The sequence below is a fragment of the Vicugna pacos genome, chromosome X (assembly GCF_048564905.1).
Source record: "Vicugna pacos chromosome X, VicPac4, whole genome shotgun sequence".
Classification (NCBI taxonomy): domain Eukaryota; kingdom Metazoa; phylum Chordata; class Mammalia; order Artiodactyla; family Camelidae; genus Vicugna; species Vicugna pacos.
This window is the reverse complement of record NC_133023.1, coordinates 75,195,437-75,220,152: the sequence shown is the minus strand read 5'-3', so window position 1 is coordinate 75,220,152 and position 24,716 is coordinate 75,195,437. Positions and strand designations below refer to the sequence as shown.

The 24,716-nt window shown below is 35.9% G+C and overlaps 1 pseudogene; it reads right to left on the bottom strand.

Moving 5' to 3' along the window:
- Positions 1-1,701: 1,701 nt before the first annotated feature.
- LOC102537995 (myelin-associated neurite-outgrowth inhibitor-like) lies at positions 1,702-2,548 on the bottom strand (annotated as a pseudogene).
- Positions 2,549-24,716: the final 22,168 nt, after the last annotated feature.

Here is a 24,716-nt window from a genome sequence, read left to right as displayed (position 1 = left end):
TAAAAAGATGAAATAAGCATATAGGGGCATTTTAAGAGAATACTCATGATAGCTCTTATACAAGAAAATGGCAAGCCTTTCTTTTTTAGGAGAAGTCTATGAATTTACAGTTTAAATATCTATTTAAGAAAGTATTGGAAACATAAAAATCAGGGAGTGATCCACTACTACAGTTGACATATCAACCTCTTAATATTGCCTTAGGAGAATTAAAAAAAAAAAAGTTGGACGAGTTAAATTGTTTCACAAAGACCTTTATCCAGAATTACTCTCTCATGAAAAATACTTCAAGCAAGCTGCCTATAATGCAACATTCAAGCATTAAATTAAAGGTCAAGAATATGCTAATGAGAAGCATGCAAAGTTCAGAATCCTTTCATCCCTGCTGACCAACTGTCTCTTCTTCTAACTCTTCTTATTGTCCTTACCTCTGATTTTATAAATACCTTTTGCATCTCATTAATGCATATTCCCCTATTGCTTTCCAACTCTATTCAGCAGCAGAACAGTTCCAGAAATCATATCCACCATAACTCTTAGGACAAGTTATTAAATGATAAACTAAAAAGTTTTATTTCCAAGTCTCATTCTCTTTCCCCATCATTATGCTGCTGTCCTTATTATAGACTAACTGGAAGATGCCAAACACATAACATAACTGCTACCACTCCCCACTTCTACAACCCAGGTGTGGCCTCAGAATTATTCTTAATGTTGAATTCAAGCAATAACTATTATTCAGTGGAATCTGTTACATGAGATGAAACTTTTGCAGCATCCCTGGAAGCTAATTAACTAAACTACAGAGAAAGCCTCTGTTAAGAAAACAGACACACTTCTTGTTACTGGTTATACCATGAGACTATATGTGGCTCCAGGTAGCCTTTGAGAAAGTTGCCCTTGCCTAGTTGTAGCTTTCTGTTATCGACTCAATTTTTTCATTAGACCGGCTACTGCTTCTATATTCCCCTCCTTTCAATCCTAACCTGCCTTTATATCACTCTACTACTTTATTCTTTATTCCAGTGTAAAACATACTCTTTTTTATTCCCCTGATTCCAGAAAAGGTAAATTGCTTCCCCTCTGTGACTAAATTTCCCTTAATTTCAGGTCAAAATTTCTCAAGATATAGATTTTCCTTCTACAATAAAGACCAAATAATAGTGGCTTTAAATATATAAACATTTATTTCTCACATAACAAGTCTGAGGGTGAGTAGTCCAGAGCCAGTCTTGGCTACAGAGTCCTTCTTTTTTTTTTTTTTATAACTTTAAGACTTTACATACATTACAACAGTGCATGAGTGATACAGGTTGCAAAATACTATTCTATCCCTTTGGATTTTGCATATGATGGTTCTACATCAGTCACTACAGGTAGGTTGAGCAAGCAGTTTTTGTGTTTGTTGTTTTGAACTTGCATTCCACTAGATATGATTCAGAATAGATTAATACTCCCTTTACATTACAGGTAGCTAAAAAATTGCCTGGCAGCCCACAAAACAGGATTTGCTCTAAGACCAACCAAGAGTCAGGTGGAGACTGAGGACGCTGGAGCGGGCTGGGCCAGCGGCAGTAATGTTTAGCTAAGTGTGGAGAGCATTAAATAGAGAGTCCTGGTTGGAGGCGAGGCCTGCAGAACTAGCTGTGGAACCTCCAGGATGTGGCTGCGCAGCTCCATCCTCGAACATTTGCAGAGCGATCACAACTGAGGGGGCACGTAGCTGTAGGTGGGCGTCCCTGGGGCCCAATACGTGGGCACAGTGACAGGGGGGCACAGGAGTGGGGGAGTGGGCAGTTAGCAGGGTACCTGCTGACATGGCCATAGTGGTCCCTGCCATCATGCCCATGGTGACCCCGTTGCCTCCGGATGGAGGGATGGGCGCAGGGTACACAGTCGCCGTCATGCCGTTGGGTGGTGTGGTGGATGACGTGAGGGGGCGCTGTGTACAGGGGCTGCGTGTAGTACGTACCTTGTTGTGCATACGGGCTCTGCTGGGGGTAGGCACTTCGCACGGGTTGGGGGAGGAGTAGGGCGGCACTGCCCTGCTGGTGGGGGAACGGGACACTTTGTAAGGTGTACCAGGAGTGTAACCTGTTTGGAAGGTAGGATTCGCTCCAGGGTACATGTTGGGGGAGTAGGCAGGAGCTGATGCGGCGTAGCCCATGGGGAAACCAGCTGGGTAACCAATTCCTTTGGCATTTGCATAGGGAACCCAAGAAGAACCCGGGCTATAAACAGGATTCTGGATTTCAAGAATGCACCGTGCGGGCAGCCTGGGCCTCGGTGGCCAGCGCTTCCCAGCCTGGTGGGGGCTCGGCGGTGGGGCTTGGCACGGGGCACGTGCCGCGGAGGCCTGCTCCGATGCCGGGTTGAGCCGCGAGGCCTGGTTGCCGCCGCTGCCGCCGCCACCTCCCCGGCTTGCGCTCCTGCTCCCCTGCTCAGTACGGCAAGGCCCGGCCCGCCTCTCCGCAGCCCGCTCTCCCCACAGACGGTGCCCCTTCTGTCTTCTGAATCTGTCGTTGTCACTATTGATGTGCCAGCTCATATTTTACATGGCTGCCCCAGCTATTGCCATCTTTACATATTAGTTAGTTGGATGGGGAGAAGGAAGTGGAGGGTATGTCCTTTCCTTGCATTAATTTTTAAATTTTTTATTGAAGTATCATTGACTTAAAATGTTTCAGGTGTATAGCAAAGTGACTCAGATATATATATATACATATATTTCAGATTTTTTCCATTATAGGTTATTAAAAGATATTGAATATACTTCCTTATGCTATACAGTAGGACCAGTTGTTTATCTATTTTATATAGAGTAATTAGTATATGTAAATGCCAAACTCCCAATATATTCATCCATCCCCCTTTTCCCTCCTGGTAACCGTAAGTTTTTTTTTTTTTCCTATATCTATGAGTCTATTTGTTTTGTAAGTAAGTTAATCTGTATTATTTTTTAGATTCTACATGTAAGTGATATCATGATATTTGTCTTGTCTTTGTCTAACTTACTTCACTTAGTATGACAGTCTGTAGGTCCATTCATGTTGCTGCAGATGGCATTATCTCATTTTTATGGCTGCATACTATTCCATTGTATATGTATACCACATCTTCTTTATCCATTCATCTTTCAATGTGCATTTAGGTTGCTTCCATGTCTTGGCTGTTGTAAATAGTGGCATGCCCTTTTTTTAGTGGCATAACCCAGAAGTCTCAGACATCACTTTTGTTCAACCCCTTTTGTCAGAATTTAAGTCACATGCCATACTTGACTACAATAGATACTGTGAAATGTACTTTTCAGCTGGTTTGCTTTATGCTCAGCTAAATATTGAACATTTCATTTTTGAACAAACAAGGGGAGAATGTATATTGGTAGCAGCTAGCCCATTCTCTCAAACTGCTCTTTTCTGGTCTAGTCATACCTTTCAACTATGACCACAGAATTTCCCTGAAAGGTTATGTGCTCAGTTTGGGATATACAGCATTGGCCCATATCTACAGTTTCCTCACCCCACAGCTCTGCTCTCTCATCATCTTGATTCTTCCCACCTTGTAGAATTAAATACATAACTTTATGCTTATCCATAAAAAGTGAAAAAGGTATGGAGTCTGGAGTCAGAGATTCTGGATGTAGAACCTTAGGGAAGTCATTATATCTTTCTAGTTTTTACATCAGCCCTGTAGAATCCTAGGGAGCACAGAATGAGGTAATATATGCAAAAGGCTTCGTAAATAGCAAAACACTATAAAAATGCTCATGACTAGCCCATTTCTTAGTGCTATTTAACAACTGTCTCTCCACAACTTTGCCAGGGTATAGCTTCCTACTTTAGGAGTCCCAAGCCTTGATCTTTCCCTCAGTGATTTACTTCTGTAGGGTCCCAACTCAGCTTTTATCTCTTTATCTTTGGTATAGTCACAGCTCAATTATCTTTTAAGTTATATGATCCTAGAGAGATTAGGGAGACCTATCCACATGGGATTTTACTGGGGTTGAGTTTTCAGTTGCCCTCAGATTATAGAATGGCATGATATTATTCATTTAACAGCACTCTATATCCTATATGAACTCTACTTTGGACCTTCCTAATTAAGAGTGGGGTTTATATTTTCTAATCCTTGACAGTATTTAATCTTCACATTCCTTTCCTGGGTGATTTTCTATTCTTTTCAACTATTTAACATAACTGATTTTGGCCATATACAAATTTTATCAAGGTACAGCAGTTCTACTGGTAACCATAGAAATATGTGTTCCCTGTTCCTAATCAGAAAGGAGAAAGTCTGGTTCAAATGAGTTTGCTTTGTTTACCGAGGAAAAATAAATACTCTTATCCATGATAGTGCCTGTTATAAAATTGAGAACCTTATGTAGTAAGGGCCATAATATAAAATATTCAGAGCCTCATATTTTCAGAAAATTAAATGATGCCTGTCACTAATCATTCTCTAACAAACAATTGCCCGTGGATTTAAAGTAAGGCTATTTTATAATTTTGTAAGCTTTGTTAAAATATAGGGTAGAGCAATGGTTTTCAGGCACACACTGAAAGCTTATTGGCATTAGACAAATTAAAGTTAATGATTTAGAATACACTTGAAATGTTTACACTTTCAATAAATGAGCAGTACGAGAGAGAGAAGTAAGGTCTATTGAAAGCCTACTCTTTGCCATGTTCTATACCACTTCCTTTATATAAATTTAATAAAAGATAACAGCAATCCTGAGAAGTAGGTATTACTGAATTCTCGTTATCCCAATAAGGAAAATGAGATTCAGAGATTAAGCATATCATTTAAGTCACAAAGTTAGTAGACTCAGGACAAACTCCAGTCCACCTGCTTCAAAATCATTGCTCATTCTTCTAGATAAGACTACTTTTCAGAAATACATAAAGATAATACATAAATATGTTTTGAAATAAATATATTCTTTTAAAACTGGTTGACTCTGTTTTGCAACTTATAATGTCTACCTTTTGCAACAAAAGAATGAAGTTTGGATATTGTCAAGCTATGTGATACAGTCTATTTCCTTCATCATTTACTGCTGATAAAGCCTGAAGTATAAGAGCTTTCAAGCACAATTAAGGAGTGACGAATTTTAGAGTAAATATTAGAAATATAGTTTTCTTAAGTATATCAGACTTCTTCTATATTAGACTACAGGTTAATCCTCTAGAAAGAAGTAGTTGATAACTGTGCAGCTGAATTAATTAAATCTAGTCCTGGCACTAGCTGTAGAGTATGTGAAATATAACATGCACACTGTAGAATTTTAGTTATTATTTTTCAGTAAGGAGTGTAGTTGAGTAAGTTGGTCTTGATCCTGGCCAAGACGGTGGAATAGAGAGACTCACAGCTCACCCTGTCCCACAAATGACCAAGAATTACATCTACAAACCCACTGAATCACACAGAACACCTATTGAACTCTGGCAGAGTGTCTCTCGCTTTGAAATACAGGAGGATTTTCATAATATCTGGTAAGAGAAAAAAGGAAAAAAAAAGAAAAAAGAAAAAAATCAGTGTGGGACTAGTCCTGCAGGGAGGAAGCAGCAGAAGAAGAAAGACACCCTCACTCTGCAACTCCCTCTCTCCAGCCAGGAGGTCAACTGGGACAGAAGTGGAGCTTCCAAGGATTGGAGGAGAAAGTGGCTGCCACTTGGCAGACAGAACTAAGAGAAACTGGTACAGAGGGTCCCTGCCATCACCAGCCCTAGACACAAGCTGGCAGGGACAAGCTGGGAGTGGCTTCTGCAGATCAGTGAGGAGCCTGGGCAGAGGGCTGAGGGTCACTACACAGAGATAGTCTCAGGGGGCTGAAGTGCGGTGTGAGCTCTGACTGGGTGTGTGTGTGTGGAACATAACAGCCTGGGACCCCCATAAAGAAGCACCGCTGCTGGTGTGCATGGGGTGGAGGTGTGCAACACAGCTGCCATAGATGCTATCTCCACTTGGCTCCACTGTTGGTGTGTTCTCATGAGAAGAGAGGTAGGGCTCAGTCACAGCCATTGCTACTGTGCAGAGGCAGGGCTGAAAGCTGAACCCATACCCAGCGGCTCTGCAACTTCACAGGCAGGATTGAGGTTTACAGCCCCAGGCAGAGAGGGTGGATTTGCTCTCACTGGACCCTCTGTGTACCTATGCCTCTGGGACAAACAGGCAGTGAGCAGATTTCTGGCACATGGTGGGGGTGAGCACGGGTATTTACAATAGGCCAGAGTATCGTACCGTATGTGGAGGCAGGGCGGGGGTCTGTGCTGACACTGTGGTGCACCACGGATTCAGGTGTGTGACTGCATGCTCCCTACGGTGGGTTCTAGTGCCTGACACTGGTGGATCTGCACTGTTGGTTCTGGGGGCCCAGAACCAGGAGGACACCAGAGCAGATGGCTGACATTCCTGCAGCTAAAGTAGGGACAAAGGGAACATCAGTAGAGTACTTTGTAAGCCCACATAACAAGTGACAGACAACACCACAGAGGGTACTTCCCAGTGGACATCTGCAGAGGTATACTCAGTGACTCTTCTCAGATAAAACACTCCAACCCTGCCTCCCACACACCACAATGCAGAAATGGGTTGAGAAGCCTCTATTCCAGCAATAGGGGAGAAGAACTGGCCCCTGTCAAGGCTGTGACAACCACAGGACAAAAAAGGAGGCCCTGCTCAACAACAACAATCAGGGCAGGCTCTGATTACCACAACACCAACCACACACCCAATCAAAGGGATAACAGCCAATACACACAGAAGACAGACATGACAACTATCCAGACCAAGAATAGCCCTCACAACAAAACTATTGGATGCACACAGTCTACACAGAAATGCTCCCAATTAAAAAACAAACAAACAAACAAACAACCCAAGACCACAGTAGATAACTGATATTCTTAAATCCATAGAGCCAGAGAAATATAAATAAAATGAAGAAGCAGAGTAACCACTCCCAATTAAAAGAACAAGAGAAATCCCCTGAAAGAAAAAAATGAGATAGACCTTGAAAGTCTACTAGATCACAACTTAAAAAAGGGGGTGATAAATGCACTGAAGGAAATAAGAGCGATTATGAATAGAGACAAAGAATACTACAAAAAGGAAATAGAAACCATAAAGAGAAGCCAATTAAAAACAGAAATCTCAATGTCTGAGATAAGAGCTGAGATAAAGGCAGTCAAAAGCAGACTATATAATGCAGAGGAATGAATAAGTGACTTAGAAGACAGGATAACAGAAGTCACTCAATCAGAACAGCAGACAGAAAAGCAAGAAAAAACCAATGAAAGCAATATAAGGGACCTATGGGATAACATAAAGTGTGTCAACCTACACATAATAGGGGTCCCAGAAGGAGAAGAAAGAGAAAATGGGATTGAAAAGGTATTTGAAGAAATTCTGACTGAAAACTTTCCAAACCTAAAGAAGGAACATATATCCATGTACAGGAAGCACAGAGGTTCCCAAATAAGAAGAACTCAAACAGATCTACATCAGGACATATTATAATAAAGATGGCCAAAGTTGCAGCTAAAGAAATGATTCTAATGGCAGCAAGAGACAAAGAGTTAGTTACAAGGGAACCCACATAAGGCTTTTAGCTGATTTCTCTATACAAACACTGCTGGCCAGAAGAGAGTGGCAAGATATATTTAAAGTCCTGAATGAGAAAATGCTGCAACCTGGGATACTCTATCCAGCAAGACTATCCTTTAGAGTAGAAGGAGAGATAAAGAATTTCATAGACAAGCAAAAACTAAAAGAATTTAGCGATACTAAACATATCTTAAAAGAAGTATTGAAAGGTGTACTCTAAAGAGAAAAGAAGCAGGAAGCTACAGAAACGAGGAAAGTATAATTGGAAATGTGATTCTACAGTGAGTTGCAAGAGAATAAACATAAAGATATTAAAAAAAAAGAAAGGACATCAAAATCATAAAAGATGTGAGAAGGGAGCAAGTAAATACAGATTTTTTCTCTCTCTCTCTTCTTTTATATTTTCTTCATTCTTTTTAGGATGTGTTTCAGCCTACATGACTACCAGTCTAAAGAAAACAGATATAGTAAGGGGTTAACATACTTTAAAAACAGGGTAACCACAAATCAAAAGCATACAAGAGTCACAGAAACCAAAATGAAACCAAGTGAACACAAAATAAATGTATCAAATCACAAAAAGAAAATCAAAAAGAAAAGAAAGGAACAAAGGAGAAATACCAAATCAACTAGAAAACAAAAGTTCAAAATGGTAATAAACATGTATCTATCGATAATTACTATAAATGTCATTGGACTAAATGCTCCAATCAAAAAACAGAACAGCAGACTGAATAATAAAACAAAAGGCTACAATATGCTGCCTACAAGAGACCCACTTTAGAGTGAAGGACACACATAGTTTAAAAGGGAGAGGGTGGAAAAAGATATTTCATGCAAACGGAAATGACAAGAAAGCAGGAGTAGCAATACTCATATCAGACAAAACAGACTATAAAACAAAGGCCATAAAGAAAGATAAAGGACACTATATAAGGATCAAAGGAGCAATACAAGATGAGGATATCACACTTGTTAACATGTATGCACCCAATGTGGGAGCATCTAAATATATAAAACAAATACTAATAGACATTAAGGGAGAAATTGATGGGAATACAATAATAGTAGGAGACTTTAACACTCCACTATCATCATTGCACAGGTCTTCTAGACAGAAAATCAATTAGGCAATGGAGATACTAAATGACACAATTGAAAAGTTGGAATAGGTTGATATTTTTAGGACATTACATCCCCCCAAAACAGAACATACATTCTTTTCAAGTGCTTATGGAACATTCTCTAAGATAGATCACATACTCGTACACAAAAGAAGCCTCAACAAATTTAAGAGAATAGAAATAATTCCAAGCATCTTCTCTGACCACCATGGCATGAAATTAAAAATCAATCACAGAAAAATAAATGAGAAAAAGTCAACTGCATGGAGATTAAACAACATGCTGCTAAAAAGCCAATGGGTCAATGATGAAATCAAAGAAAAAAATTTAAAAAAACCCCAAACCTTGAGACAAATGACAATGAAAACACAGCCACACAAAATCTATGGGATACAGAAAAAGTAGTCCTAAGAGGGAAGTTCACAGTGACACAGGCCTTCCTCAAGAAAGAAGGAAAATCTCAAATAAACAACCTAACCTACCACCTAAAAGAATTAGAAAAAGAACAAACAAAACCTAAAGTCAGCAGAAGAAAAGAAATAATAAAGATCAGGGAGGAAATAAATAAAATAGAGATTAAAAAACAATAGAATAAATCAATCAAACCAAGAGCTGGTTTTTGAAAGAATAAACAGAATTGACAAACCTCTGACCAGGCTCACCAAGAAAGAAAAGAGACAGCACACAAATAAAAAAATAAAAAATGAAAATGGAGAGATTACCACCAATGCTACAAAAATCCAAAAAAATCATAAGAGAATATTATGAACAAAAAATCATAAGAGAATACTATGATGGCAATAAATTGTACAACACAGAAGAAATGGACAAGTTTCTAGAAACATACAGTCCACAAAAACTCAATCAAGAAGAAATAGATCACTTGAACAGACCAATCACTAGAAGTGAAATAGAATCAGCAATAAAAAACCTCCCTGCAAACAAAAGTCCAGCACCAGATGGCTTCACTGGGAAATTCTACCAAACATACAAAGAAGAGTTCATACTGATCCTTCTCAAACTCTTCCAAAAGACTGAAAAAGAAAGAATACTCCCAAACTTATTCTATGAAGCCACCATCAAAGCCAGACAAAGGCTCTACCAAAAAAGAAAACTATAGGTCAATATTGTTGATTAACATAGATGCAAAAATCCTCAACAAAATATTAGTAAACAGAATCCAACAACACATAAAAAAGATCATACAGTATGATCAAGTTGGGTCCATCCCAGGGACACAAGAATGATTCAACATATGTAAATCAATCCACATGATACACCGCATCAACAAGAGAAAGGACAAAAATCACATGACCATCTCAACAAATGCAAAAAAAGCATGTGATAAAATTCAACACCCACTTATGATAAAAACTCTTACCAAAGTGGGTATAGAGGGAACATATTTCAAAATAATAAAAGCTGTTTATGACAAACTTACAGTCAGCATAATACTCAATGGTGAAAAGTTAAAAGCTTCCCGCTAAAATCTGTAACAAGACAAGGATGCCCAGGTCACCACTTCTATTCAATATAGTATTGGAAGTCTTGGCCATAGCAATTAGACAAGAAAAAGAAATAAACGGGATCCAAATTGGAAGAGAAGAGGTAAAATTGTCATTATTTGTGGATGACATGAAACTATTTGTGGATGACATGACATAAAATCCTAATAGCTCCACACAAAAACTACTAAAGCTGATAAAAGAATTTGGCAAAGTAGCAGGATACAAAATTAGCATACAGAAATTAGTGGCATTTCTTTATACTACCAATGAAATTGGTATCAGAAATATCAGAAAAGGAAAGTAAAGAAACAATCCCTTTTAAAATTGCATCTCCCAAAACAAAATACTTAGGAATAATTCTGACCAAGGAAGTGAAAGAATTATATGTGGAGAACTACAAAACTTTGACTAAGGAGATTAAAGATTATTTAAAGAAATGGAAAGATATCCCATGTTTTTGGATTAGAAGAATTAATATTGTTAAAATGGCCATACTACCCAAAGCAATCTACAGATTTAATGCAATCCCTATCAAATTACTCAGGACATTCTTCACAGAACTATAAGAAATAATCATGGTATTGGTACAAATACAGCAATATAGATCAGTTCAACAGAAGAGAGAGACCAGAAATAAACCCACAAACTTTTTGTCAATTAATCTTTGACAAAGGAGACAAGAACATACAATGGAATAAAGACAGTCTCTTTAGCAAATGATGTTGGGATAACTGGGCTGCTGCATGTAAATCAATGAAGTTAGAATACTCCCTCACACCATACACAAAAATAAACTCAAAATGGCTTTAAGATTTAAACATAAGATGAGACTATAAACCTCTTAGAAGAAAATATAGGCAAAACACTATCTGACATAAATCTCAGCAATTGATCTCCTAGGGCAGTCTACCCAGGCAACAGAAATAAAAGCAAGAATAAACAAATGGGACCTAATTAAACTTAGAAGCTTTTGTACAGCAAAGGAAACCTTAAGCAGAACAAAAAGACAACCTACTGAATGGGAGAAAATATTTGCAATAGATGAGACTGACAAGGGCTTAATCTCCAGAATATATAAACATACAACTTAATAATGAAAAAAAAAATCAAACAACCCAATCCAAAAATCGACAGAAGACCTAAACAAGCAATTCTCCAATGAAGACATACAAATGGCCAAAAGGCACATGAAAAAATGCTAACTATCACTAATTATCAGAGAAATGCAAATCCAAACTACAATGAAGCATCACCTCACACCAGTCAGAATGGCCATCATTCAAAAGTCCACAAACAATAAATGCTGGAGAGGGTGTGGAGAAAAGGGAAGCCTCCTACACTGTTGGTGGGAATACAGTTTGGTGTAGCCGTTTTGGAAAACAGTATGGAGATTCCTCAGAAAACTAGAAATAAACTTACCCTATTATCCAGCAATCCCAATCCTGGGCACATATCCAGAGAGAACCTTAGTTCAAAAAGTTACATGCATCCCAATGTTCATAGCATCATTATTTACAATAGCCAAGACATGGAAACAAACTAAATGTCCATCGACAGATGACTGGATAAAGAAGCTGTGGTATATTTATACAATGGAATACTACTCAGCTATAAAAAATAATAAAATAATGCCATTTGCAGCAACATGGATAGACCTGGAGACTGTCATTCTAAGTGAAGTAAGCCAGAAAGGGAAGGGATAAATTGGGAGTTCAAGATTTGCAGATACTATTATATATATATAAAATAGATAAACAACAGATTCACACTGTATAACACAGGGAACTAAAATCAACTATTCAATATCTTGTAGTAACTTATGGTGAAAAACAATATGAAAATGAATATATGTATGTTCATGTATGACTGAAGCATTATGCTGTACACCAGAAATTGACACATTTTAAGCTGACTGTATTTCAATTAAAAATATACATACATTATATATATATATATATATATATATATATTATATAAAAGTTGGTCTTTATTCCAACTTATGTCTGAATAGTTACTTGAAAAGTTAAAAAAAGTATGTTGATTGATTACATCATTGATGTCATTAATATTCAGATATATATTCACACAAGGAAAATATGTTGACCAATCATGCAATAATGCAAATTGCTCTTAATCTGGTTTAAGTCTTAACATTTGAGTTATAATTTCCAAGTCTGATTGATGTAATATTTATTTTATAGATTAAAATAAAAAATATCTAACCCTCAGAAAGTTCAAAAAGAAGAGTAGGTTTATGCTTAGAAGACAGTGTGAACTCAGAACAACTAGAGATCAATTCCAAGGCCAGAAGATCCCTAAGGTCCCTTCCAACCTTCTCTTTTTAGTCCTAAGATAAATGCCAGTCTCTCCTTCTGAGTATACACAGCATGTAACCTTTACGTGTTAAACCTTTGATCACTTTAATTTTACATATCCTATAATACTAAGAATCAAAGAAAATGAAAAATGCGCGTTTTCAAACTTGCAAAACCTGAATCAAGAACTCCATGGCTCATTTGGTTTTGGTGGGGTACAATGCTGACTAAACTGAGAACTGACTTAGTCACACCACCATTCTGGAGAAACCAGAGCCTCCTTCTTAGTGACTACTTATTCTATTAAATGACTGAAGGACCTCAGACCAAAAAGTACCCAAATTGGTCCCAGTCTACAGTCCAAAACAACCGTCATACTCACTATGGTAAATTAGGGTAACTAGGGCATTAGCAAACTCTAATGTGCTTTTCAGTTCAAAAACAAAAAGAATGATGTATGATCTGGACAAGGTACTGACCTAGAGCATGTGATACCACCATTAATGGGATGTTTCTTCTCACCTATGCTGTGAAAATAGGGTTAAAAGTTTGCAACAGCAATTTAATTGCATAAATGTCTAGTTACAGCATGACCCAAGCCCAATGTACAAAATACAGAATATACAGAACAAAGCTCTTCTCTCATAAAGAAGATAGTCTATGTAGGAATGGGAGATATCTAAATTGGAAGTTTTCAAGGCTGAATTCTAAGAGGCACCGTTTACCTACAATATTTTTACATTAGAAGCAGTAACATTTAGTGTCCTTGAATATGCAAGAAATTCTTTTTCCATTCTAAGGTTAAGACTCTTTCATATTAACTTGAAGTACTTCCTCTATGTCAGTACTACAGAAAAATAAACAGAATGTCTTTTAAGGTTATAAAACCCTTATGAGGATAAACATTCAACATGAAGTTTAAGTCCCAGTAAATATACAGCAGATCTCAATGTATGTGAAATCAGACTAAGATTATTTCATATGCGGTGTTGCTCTTGAAATGAGTTCTTCACTTTACCATCAGGTCAGGAGTACAGAATCACATGTAGTGGAAATTTATTTTAACTATTTCCCTTTTTGTTTGTCTCATTAGTCAGTCTATTATTATTACACACTCCAGTTGAAGATAAGGAAATAGGCACAGAACATTTACCTTCTGCTTCACCTAAGCTGTAGTGAAGTCAGGCTTTCTTCCCAATAACACCAAAATATTTGCACTCTGTAAATGACAGAGAACAGTTGTATATTATGACATGAGAGAAAGATATGTGATACCGTCACCTACAGAAAGGGGATTGGGCGAGCCAAAATGAACTTACTCTGTAATCTTTAACGAAAAGTATTACACCCCTTCGTTGTGGGTGGCCAACTAGTTGGACAAACTTCCCTCTAGTATTGAGTGTAGCTTTTGACATTAAACCAGAAAGATACGATGACATTTTTAAGCTCACCAACACTCAACTGTCATAGGTAAACTGTAAGAATTGCAAAGAAAGGAGAGAGGGCGTAAAGCAAGTAACTATGCATAGTTTCTGATAAATGTCAACCTACTGTTTCTTGTTATGCTCTAATTAGATGGCCTTAGAATGATGTGAGAGAAGAGAGGGGTGGGTTTTCAAAAAGTCTCACTGAGTTTTGAAGGCAATATTTTTCAACCACAACAATAAAACTGTTACAATTTTATGAGAAGGACGCCTTATTTCAAATGAAATATACTCAAAAATTATGATAAAAAGAACTCAAGAAAGAAATCACTGATATGCCTGTCAGTATTGTCTACTATGAAGTTAGCAGATCTCTGTCAAGTTATACTCTTTTATCATTTCCCTTTGTTTATTTTTATTATCTCTTGTCTATTCTCAGAAGATAGGGTTATGAAGGTGATCATGGTTAGACACAGAAGTGAACTCTGTATCCTCAGTACTTGCATTTGATTTAGCTTAGATATTTACATTCTGGAAAAATGTTTAATAGTATTAACATCTCAATAGTTGGTCTCATATCTCATTAGGGTGAACTTCGCACCCCTCTTAGCAATCACTTTATTTTGAAAGGGCAAACTTTCCAAATTTTTTTCGCCTGGGCAAATAAGATTAGCAATTATTTATTGCCATATAGCTAGCTAGGTGACTCGTCTGTATTTTTATTTTTAAGTTTTAGTGGAATATATATGCATACAGAAGTTTATCACAAAATTTTGCTGATATGAAGGATATGTAGCACATAATTTACAAATAATAAAATATACATAATTCTTTATTATCAATTCTATAATTGATTCTCCTAAGGAAGTAATTTTGTTGTTGTTGAGGTAATACTGGTACTAGTTTATAACAGCATATAAGTTTCATGTGTACAACATTATATTTCTACTTCTGTATACTTCTGTATACTCAAAGCATGCTCAACACCAAAAATTTAGTTTTCATCCATCTAGGTACTTCATCTTCAGCTGTAAGGGTAAAATGTTGCTTCTATCCCGTGTTGAATACTTGTTAAGCTAGAAATTATTCCTTGACTTCCTCAAGTTTCACATCTTTTTTATATACTTTCTGGACTTAATGGAACCCTTTACATTCACATGAGGTAGAGATAGACAGGTAGCTTAAAATTCATAGCAACAGTAGCATAGTCACAATTTAAAGAATGTAATACGTACATAAATGTAGCAACTGTTGGTATAAATTTGTGTGCAGGTTCACACAAATGCTGTCAATTGATCTTTGACAAAGGAGCAAAGGTAATTCAATGGCAAAAGGATAGTCTCCAACAAATGATTACAGAACAACTGGACTTCCACATAAAAAAAATGAATCTAGATGCAGATCTTAAACCTTTCACAAAAATTAACTCAAAATAGATCATAGCTCTAAAATTTGAAACTCAAAACTATGAAACTCCTAGAAGATGCCATACCTGAAAATCTATGACCTTAGGTACGGTGATGGCTTTTTAGATAGAACATAAAAGCACAATCCATGAAAGAAAATATTGATAAAATAGACTTCATTAAAATTAAAAGCTTCTGCTCTGTGAAAGTCACCATTAAGAGAATGAAAAGATAATCCATAGTCTGGGAGAAAATCTTTGAAAATACATATCTAATAAAGGACTGACATACAAAATGTACAAAGAACATTTTAAACTCAACAATAGAAAACAGTCCAGCAAAGACAACCGAAACAACCCAGAAAACAAACACCTCACCAAAGAAGTATTATGGATGGCAAATACACATATGAAAAAACATTCAACATCATATGTCATCAGGAAATTACAAATTCAAACAAGATACCACTGCACACCTTTAGAATGTCTAAAGTCCAAAAGATTTACAACACTAAATGCTGGTGAGGATGTGGAGCAACAGGAACTCTCATTCTTTGCTGGTGAGAATATGCAAAATGGTACAGCTACTTTGGAAGACAGTTTGGCACCTTCTTATAAAATTAAACATATTCTTTCCACGCAATTCTAGCAATTGTACTCCTTGATATTTACCTACATGAGCTGAAAACTTATGTTTACACAACAACCTGTGTATACTGTTGATAGCTGCTTTATTCACAGTAGGCAAAACTGGAAGCAACCAAGATTTCCCTCAACAGAATGAATAAACAAACTGTAGCACATCCATATCATAGAATATTATTCTACAATAAAAATAAATGAGCTATCATGTCATGAAAAGACATGAAAGAACCTTAAATACATATTGCTAAGTGAAAGAAGCTACTCGGAAAAGGTTAAATTCTGTGTAACTCCTAAATTCTGTATAGGACATTCTGGAAAAAGCAAAAGTGTGTAGACAGTAAAAAGATCAGTGGTTGCCAGGGGTTAGGGGGAAGGGAAGGATGATTAGATGGAGTAGAGATTTTTAGGGCGGTGAAACTATTCTGTATGATACTGTAATTGTGGATATATGTTATCATATATCTGTCAAAACCCATAGAATGCACACTAAGAGCAAACCCTTATTCCTAAATGGAATTTAGTTAATAATAATAATGTATCTATATTGGCTTATCAACTGTGACAAATGTTAATAGTAGGGGAAGCTTGGAAGTGGGTAAGGGTAATGCTAAGGAAATATATGGAAACTCACTGTACTTTCCACTCAATTTTTCTGTATAAACCTTATACTAACCTAAAAAATAAAGTTTATTGATAAAAAATAGTGTTCAGGAATGTGGTGACTGAACTGAGAGGTTTTTTAATGCAAAGTCTATTTCTGCAAAAGAGAAGTATAAAAAGTAGACATACGCTGATCATATCTGCTTAGTAACACATATTTAAGTAAGAAAATAGTACTGTGAAAATTGGTTAAAAATAGAAAAATCTATTAAGTAGTCAGTTTCCAATGAAAAACATATCTCTAATATTTATAGTACAACCATAAAATTGTGCATATCTGAAATTACATCTTTTAAAGGTTTTAAATGTGATGATTCCATACCTCATTTTACTAATCACCTCATGCATTTGTTGTGTGATAAGTGATGGGGGGAAATGATATTAACTATGTTTCCCCATCTAAATCATAAAATAAAATGTTTTTTCTAGACTAATTTTCACTTAAGTATATACCCAACTATTCTGTCTGCCCAAGGGTACTTGCTAAAATGTAAAACAACTACAGGTTCTCAGTACTCCCTCCTGAATGAATCCAACATCTAAAATTTCTTATTTGAATCAATCAAAGTGTAGTCATATGTATAACTTAATTAGATCCTATTAAATGCCCATTGCCTTTAATTTTGGGTACCACTCATTCATGTATTACTTTCTCAGGAATTGTGTCTCACAAAGCTACTCAAGGCATTTCTAATTTAAATTCTCGGCTTCTTCAACCGTTCCCTACCCCTTTTAATAATTATAAATATTTTGATTTACTCAAATCTGCCATTATATATGAATGAATAAATGAATGGCTGAACATTTGTTGACTTCTAAAATAAAGCAAAACATTATTTTAAAACTAAACCTGATACAGTACACATGAATACACACTCACTTGTGTGTGTGTACATATGTGTATTCACTTGGAGGAAAAATTCTCTACTCTGAAAGACACTCTTTTTAAAAAGGTAGTCTCTAAAAGTTTGTTAGGCCCAAGCTGAGAGAACAACTAGAAGCTACATAATTTGCCTAAATATTTTAAAGTTATTAATTAACAAACTATTAAATAAAATATATCCTGTCCTCCTACATTGATGTTCCTAACAAAATTGATGCTCATAACATTGATCTTTATAACAATAAAATTGGGAAAAATGTATAAAAGCTATGATTTTTATATAACTGAAAGCTGGAAAACTATCAAAAATCCCACTGAATGAGTACTTTCATCATGAAACAGCAATATTCAGATGAGTAATAAAATAAAGACATACATAATTCAAAAATCACCATATATTAATTCCATGAATGCAATTTTTAATTGCTTTTATTTTGGTAAAATAAGTAATTATGTTGTTAAAATGAAGATTTTCACATATGTGTTATAGTGACAGTAATGATTTAAAGCAAGGGTCAGTAAACTTTTTATGAAGAGGATCAGATAGTATATATTTTCAGTTTTGTCAATCGTCCAGTCTCCATAGCAGCTACTCAACTGTGCTATTGCAGTGTGAAATCAGCCATAGAAGATACATAAGTGAATGGCCGTAACTGTGTTCCAATAAAACTTTATTTATGGACACTGAAATTTGAATTTCACATAGTCATATGTCACAAAATACTAATCTTCTTTTGATTCTTTTTGACACAGTAAAATTTAAAAAACATGCTTAGCTCTCAGGTCACTCAAAAACAAGCTGGGTTCAGCCTGCAGGCTATATATTTCACTGACACTTTGTCTAAAGAATTTTCAAAAAATTAAAAGTGCTTTTATTCAGAGTGAATAAAATTTAAATGTAATTCATTAAGAAATAAAAAATTTTCATTTTCATTTTTCACATGCATCTTCTAAAAATATTTCCTATAAATAATTCAAAATAATGAATTAAAATAAAAAGACAAAGTACAAATTGTAAGTTGTGGAAACTAAAGATTTAAATCATTTTAAGTTTAAGGTAAAAGTTTTATATCATCTTTTGAAAATTAATTAAATCTTAACTAAGGATCAGCTTTAAAAATAAAATGATTTACAGTTTTAGGGATAAATGTTCATATAGTTGCCAACATATGTACAGAACTGTGTACACACAAATTTAAGAATAAAATGAATTAATATTACAACGTAGCCCTCAGCTGTTACGTGCAACTTTTGTGAATACCATGCTGATTTGTTGAGTACCCCTAGAATCATGAATTAAAATATCACCAGAAGTAAGAAATTAGACATTTGACACTCCTGGGAAATAATACTTCATTAATCAATATCTATTGCATTCATGCTATCTAGAAATAAGGACTAGACGACTTAATTATTTTGTCTTTTCTCTTAAGCATTTCTATTCAAATTCTCCCCATATCCTGAAGTAGTGATCTCTGATTTTGGCACAACACAAAAAACCTCTATGTCATTCTGATACAATTGCCTTTTATTTGGAGTACATAAAGAAAGAGATGTAGAGTGAAGCCCTAGAGTCTAAACAGTAAACCACATGAGCAAAAGTGAAGATCTGCTGGTCTTATTATGCCAGAATAGGACTCCAGAACCTAAGTGACAAAGTATATATATGTTCTTTAATATGATTATTCAAGTATGTATGTTTATATATGTCCTTGAAGGGGGAGGGGTCTGTATTAGTTATTCATTGCTGCATTAAGAATATTACCATGAACTTGGCAGCTTAAAACAACAAATATTTGTTATCTCACTATTTCTATGAGCCATGAGTCCAGGCACAGCTTAGCAGCGTCCTCCTACCTCAGAATCTCACAAGACTGCTTTCAAAGTGTCAGGTGGGGCTGCAGTCTCATATGAGGGTTGGCCAGGAAAGGATCCACTTCCAAGTTCAGTTCGTTGGTAGGATTCAGTTTTTCATGGTTGTAGGACTGAGGGCCTAATTTTCTTGCTAGCTATTGGCTGCAATTCTTTGCAGGCTGTCAGGTGGAAGCCTGTAGCTCCTGGAAGTCATCCTTGGTACCTTGCCATGTCTTTGTTCCCAACATGTCCATTTGCTTCCTCAAAGAGAGTAAAGAAGAAACTCCAGGAGGACTGGTTGCAGTCTTATATAATCATGTAATCACATGCACATAACAACATACATCCCATTATCTTTGCCATATTCTATTCATTAGAAGCAAGTCACAGGTCCTTCCCACACTCAAAGGGAGGGATTACACATGAGCGTGGGTATCAGGAAGCAAGTGTCATGGAGCTCATTTTAAGAGTCTGTTCACCATAGAGTTTCTCTTGCTTGGATCTAAGATGGCACTGAAAATGAGAATAGACTATTTCTCACTGTACTGGATTTATCTGTTATAGATTTTTAATGATATGAATTATTTCTCAAATTTTTCCACTTGCTAAATACTTGTTCTACTTTGTTTTTCAAAACAGCTAAAATTCCATGTAGTCAATTATAAGGTGATTAAGAAGAAGAAAAAATAGTAGAAAAAGGAGGAGGAGGAAAAGAAGAAGCAGAAGAAGAGGAGGAGAAAAAAGGAGGAGGCAAAAGAGGGAGGAAGAGGGAAAAGGAGGAGAAAGTAAGAAAATAAGGAAGAAAGAAGGAAATGAAGGGAGGAAAGAGGAAGGAAGGCAGGCAGGCAGGCAGGCAGGCAGGAAGGAAGGAAGGAAGGCAGGCAAGCAGGCAAGGAAGGAAGGAAGCTGTAATCCCCCAAAAATTACATAGGAGCACTTGGAAACAGGGTGTCAATCCTAGAATGTGAATACTGTCTACTACAGCAGGTCAGTACAATCTTTGTTTTGGACAGGTGGTAATCTGGGGCCTCTCGATGTATAATGAGTGCATAAGAGAAGTTTCCAGAGGTTAATACTTAAATTCTCCTTCTACTTCACAGGATATGCCAACCAGGTCAGGTTATTCTTATGTCTGATCACCCACTTGAGCTGTCTGACACTGTCCTGTTTCCTAGAAACCTTTCTTCAGTAAAGACAGACAGGATGATTGTTTTCTCACTCAGCTGTCACGGTCTTGCCATAGAGATCTGCCCACACATATATAGTTTTGGATAGAAATAGAGGAAATAATTGAGAACAATCTGTCATATAAATCTTAATGGTCATTCTTCATTAATTGTCAACTCAAAACTGACTTTACTTATTTCTATTACCAATTTTGAAATCTCAAATTATGAAACTGCCATAAAACTCAGCATCAGATTAAATGGAATACATTTAGGCTATGTATTTGTATATCCATTCCACTGCTCAGAAACTGTGACATATCAAATCTTTATCTATGTATTTAATATGCTAAATTATATATCATACCTGTACCATGAATCTTAATGCACCTAAAATAAATGACAAACCAAAAAGAGCATAATAGAAATATGAGATTGCACATGACCAGTTTGATTTTAAGGTCTAAGTGACAAAACCTCCCCTACAATCCGTCTCCAAATCTGAAAAATCCAGTGTTTCTGCTGTGCACAAATTTGAATTGTCCCAATTTATAACCTTATGGTCTCTAAATCCAGTAGCTTTAAACAACAAATTAATCATGAAGTGCAATGAGAGGTCATGGTGAAGGTTAGAGGAGTTTAGTTTTGTGATTGTATAAAAATCATAACATACTGCTTTTCTCAAAAGCAGGCCACAATAAATAGCCAAATTCATGTATCTCACAAAGTGTAGGATTAGGGTCTTATGAAGTATTACATCCTGGGAAAAGTGGTATAGTAGAGTTGACTAGCTCTACAATTTACAAAAGTAGAAAATGCTGATGAAATATAAATATATAACAGATACTATAAAGCTTCCATTATAGAATGCTTTGCAAAGATGGCCAAGAAAAGAGTAATAACACATACATAAAAAGCCTGATATTCTGGGCTACTATTACAGGATTTTACAACATTTGAAGAAAGGTTTCTAAGTGTGAATCAAATTAAATTTAGTGAAGATGGACTGAGGATAAACAAAGGTAAATAAATACAACAGAAGGGAGTAAGTCCTCATGAATCATTTCCACCAGAACCTTGAGTCAAGCCTTTCTTAAATATGACTATTATTGTGCATATACATCAATATTGTATTTCCCCAACAATCACTGGAGTATCATTCATTGACTGAAAAATACTAGCTAAAAACATTTCTTTAGCAATCAGCACAGAATTCCTTTTGTTTTATCATAATTTATGTAAATTTTACCCTCGTTGCTTAATTCAAGCAGAGTAACCAAAAATATTACTCAATATATATTAATCAAATAAATTGTATAGCACATGGAATATACTCAATGTTTTTACAACTTTAAATGAAATATAATCTTTTGAAATATTGAATCGCTATGTTATACACCTAAAACTAATGTAATATTGTAAATCAACTATACTTCAATTAAAAAAATTAAATAAATATGTATTATTCAACCAAAAATGTTTAAATTTAGATTATGGAAAGTATGGCAGCAGAAGTTATGACATTTAAAGGAGTGTGTAAAATAGAATATCTCCTATTAAGGAGCCTAACAAAAGCATACTACTGTTGAGTTTGTAATACATTTATTTCTAAATTAATTATTCAATCAGTTTAGAGATGAAGATAATTCATCTTATAAAATGTATTTTTCAGTGTCTGGTTGAGGGTCTCACCTGCTACATTAGTGTAGAAGAGTGACACAGCAGGCACAATGAAGAAGGTTAAATGACTTTGGCCCAGTAAGTCCCATGCTTTGATTCTCCCTAGCAGTTCACTCCATTATAAACTTAATCAGAAACCTTTTCTTTTTAATGTTGAGAAAAAGCATTTTGATATTACTAACTCTATATGTAGGATTTTCAAATCTTATTAAATGGCTGATTTACAGTTATTCTAAATTGACTTCTTATTTTTAATACACCTAGTAGGATGATGCTATAAAAGCTTTTAAGGAAGCCAATGAATCTTTTGGAGTGGACTCTACAATGTTTCAATCAGTCTGTATTAAGCCATGATTGTCGTAAGTACCAAATGAATTAATACAGTAAAATTTGGGGTGCTACGTTAAGTGAAATAATAGTTGGCAGATACATATTTATGGTTAACCTACACAGAGTAATATACTTTTTATTTTTTACTGAAAATGATAGGATTTTTATTGTGTAAGCTATGATTCTATTGCATTTGCGTAATGATTTGTAGTTGCTGAAAGTTGTTAGGCATTCTAAAAACCAAACTATGAATGGGATTACAATCTACCTAAAATTTACTGCATTCAGTAAAGGGCTAAAGCACTCAAGCTTTGAAATCATCTACTGCAAAGACTGTTTATTCCCCATATAAAATCTCACTGTATATTGTGTCCTCAAAGATATAAGGGCTGCAACTGAGCAGACTGCTAAACATCTCAAATATTAATTTATTGGCTTCCAAAGCTGTGCTTGCAGAGCATACAGAGTAGCAGATTAGAGGTTGGTAAGAAAGAATAAGTGAGATTTGACAATTCTATTTGAGTCTTCTGTGGTTTGGAATTGGAATATTTTAAGGCTACACAAGCTGAAAAAGATATTTTGAACAAATAGCTTCATAAAGCAGGTTTGGTTTTAAAAGCTGGAGGGATTTCAAAAATTCATTTTATTCTTCAGAAATAATTAGAAGTGGGAAGCAGTTTATTGAAAATATCAGAAAACACAAATAGTGCAAACTCCCCACAGGCGAGTATCTTGCTATTGTCTCACCCTGGTGTGACTCACAGCCTATCTGGCACAGGTGTCTCTGCCTTCTAAAGGCACATTTATCCCCTGGCCTTGGCATTTAATTATTTATTTCTAATAATCTGGGTGGCAACAAAATCAGGTTTTGTGCATTTTACAATAGTTTTTCAGAATAAGTAATGAACCATGCCTTGGAACAATTCACATTTGGGGAAAATACATGTTTTGTAGTTAATTGATGTCTAAGATTGTCTTGCATAGGGGGAAAGATGAGGGAAATGATACAAAGAAGAGACGGACAAGTAGGAATTAGGTCCCTGCACAGCCTTGGTAACAGAAAGAGCTTATCAGAGTAACATAAGGCAACCAGTCTATTTTTGAACATTATAATAATTTCAGAAGAAAGGAGAGAAAATGATCTGCTATTTTAATGGTTCATCCCAAACCCTGGGGTGAAGAGACGAGCAAAACAAGTTCAGACAACAAAGGACGGCTCCAAATTCTGAGATTTATTAGTTTTCATTCACAATGTATGCTTTTATCTTGCTTTTGCATTTTCAGTGTAGACATCTCTCTTTCTTTAGTTTACTGGTACAGTATTTCTCCCATTGTGTAAATATATTCAAAGGGAATAAAGGGAATTATTTTTTTTCCTATTTGGACTCCTTAGAATTCTTAAATAACACGTTTCCCAATAGAGATCCCCTAGCTAATCACCACTCGAAAAACACATTGCTCTAGAATCCCAGAGAGGTGACATCCTCCAAGACACAGCCACTCTCCACCAGCACTAAAGAAGCCACATTGAGAGTTAAGGAAGGAAAGACATTTCACCTTTGTTAACGCATAATTAACAAACGAGGACTAAGTTCCTTCCTCTTCTGTTGGTAAAGGGTATTTTGTTAGGTTGTTTGCAGGTTTACTTTTGCCACTGGTATTTTCTCAGAAGACTTCTACCCAGCTATCCTTTCTCACTATGTATGACCTTTGTATTGGTGCGATTTAAATTTGATTTTCCAACTAGCTCAGTTACCTCATGACCAGTCCCCAGAGCCACACAGTCCCTTCACTTTTCTGCTTTGTAGTGCCAAAACCTTCATGCCTCGCTGAAAACTGCATAACATTAAACACATGCTGCAGATATATGTTCAAATTAGAGATGTAACAAACTATCCATTGAGAATCCACTAAATCACTGAAGCAACAAACCTGCAGATCCAGAGTTAGCACCAGTAAATTACAATCTACAATATACTTCTCCCTCTGATGATAAAAGTAAAGCATATTTTATTTTAAAATGCTGACAATAACTCCTAAGCAATCAATACCTTTCTTGGAGAAGGAAAATTGCACAGCCCCAACTGCTACTGTACATACATTGAAAAGGACAG